The sequence below is a fragment of the Gymnodraco acuticeps genome, unplaced genomic scaffold, assembly GCF_902827175.1.
Source record: "Gymnodraco acuticeps unplaced genomic scaffold, fGymAcu1.1, whole genome shotgun sequence".
Classification (NCBI taxonomy): Eukaryota; Metazoa; Chordata; class Actinopteri; order Perciformes; family Bathydraconidae; genus Gymnodraco; species Gymnodraco acuticeps.
Window position 1 is genome coordinate 199,212 of NW_022990880.1, and position 1,515 is coordinate 200,726.

General features: G+C 42.5%; 1 long non-coding RNA gene across 1 annotated transcript; it reads right to left on the reverse strand.

Annotated features, from left to right (window-relative positions):
• Positions 1–626: 626 nt before the first annotated feature.
• Positions 627–1,285, reverse strand: LOC117557569. Its single transcript, XR_004570739.1, has 2 exons — positions 1,146–1,285; positions 627–1,024 (listed from the first exon to the last, which is right to left on the reverse strand). It is a non-coding gene; the product is annotated as an uncharacterized LOC117557569 (long non-coding RNA).
• Positions 1,286–1,515: the final 230 nt, after the last annotated feature.

Here is a 1,515-nt window from a genome sequence, read left to right on the forward strand (position 1 = left end):
CTCAGCTACAAGTATGGGTGCCTGAGCAGTCAGTCTCTCTCTCCTCTTCGGTTGCTTGGCTCTACTGGACCTTGGTTTGTTTGTTTTTTCTTTATATACTGATGCATGATCACACACCCACACACTACACACATTACTGATTAACTGACTCATAGTTAACTTAGTTTCTTTAAATAAATGCACTTTAATTGGACATGAATCACGTGTGGTCTCCTTCTTTTGTCCGTCCTTGAGCCAGGGCGTGACACAATCAAGATGGCATGGCTAGTGTAGACTTATTAACTGACCTTGATTTGCCATTTGTGGCTGCTGTGTTATTTGACAGTAGTTACATAAACTTCAAAACGAGCTACAACCGCGCTCGGGTATTAAAAATAGCACTCCTCTCCTGATCATACGACACATAATATATACATGGATTTAATATTTTAAGTTGTTGATAAAAAAAATCCTACTTTGTGCAAAACGGCCAAAGAAATATAATGATGTATGGTGGCCCATAAGGTCATAGAGACGTAAATAAAGCAGGGACTTGATCAGCCGGTCCGTAGTTTAAAGAGTTAAACGTCGCTGCCCGGTGAACACACCATTAGTGATCAAAGTGATCAATGAACTAAAGCTCAGCCTCAGAATCAAGAGAGAGTCTTTTATTCAACAATATTTAGAAACATTGAAAGAGAAAGATCACAGTTTGACATTTAGAACATTACAGTATGATTCCAGATATTACCAGAAGAAGAAAAGAAGGCAATTGGTTTCAGATGTTTACCATTATAAACACAAGACGCCATTTTGTGAATCCAAACAGAAATGTTACATGTGTCTTTAAGAGTAGAGACCAAGTTAATCAGAGGGATACAAGTTTGAGACAGATCTGCTTCACAGTGCAGAGTGTGTATGAGACAGGTGTGTGTGTGAGACAGGTGTGTGTGTGAGACAGGTGTGTGTGTGACGGTGAACACACTGAACTGATTCCAGCAGCTGATCTGCAGTCAGTTTCTGTCGTCAGGAGAGACTCTCAGACCTGCAGAGGAACCAGAGACACCGAGGAGAGACTCTCAGACCTGCAGAGGAACCGGAGACTCTCAGACCTGCAGAGGAACCAGAGACTCTCAGACCTGCAGAGGAACCAGAGACTCTCAGACCTGCAGAGGAACCAGAGACTCTCAGACCTGCAGAGGAACCAGAGACACTGAGGAGTGTTTAGAGTCGGTGAGGTCCTGATAATTTATTCCGGTAAATTACTCTGACCTACTAATTGACCTGACCGAAGTTATTGAGTCTATGTAAGTTTACTGCTTGGCTCAGATCCACCAACGTCAGCAAGATCTCACCTCTATTAACCCCCCGAAGAACCAGGTTCAATTAACTGCTGTTTCTATTCAGACAACTCTTTTTTAATCTGTTTAAGGGATCCCGAAGGATTTTGATATCAGTAAATGGAGTGTGTTCCTACCTAAGTGTGAGTGTGGCAGGGTGCAGTCTTACCTTTGAAGCAGGAGAGGAGAGCACATA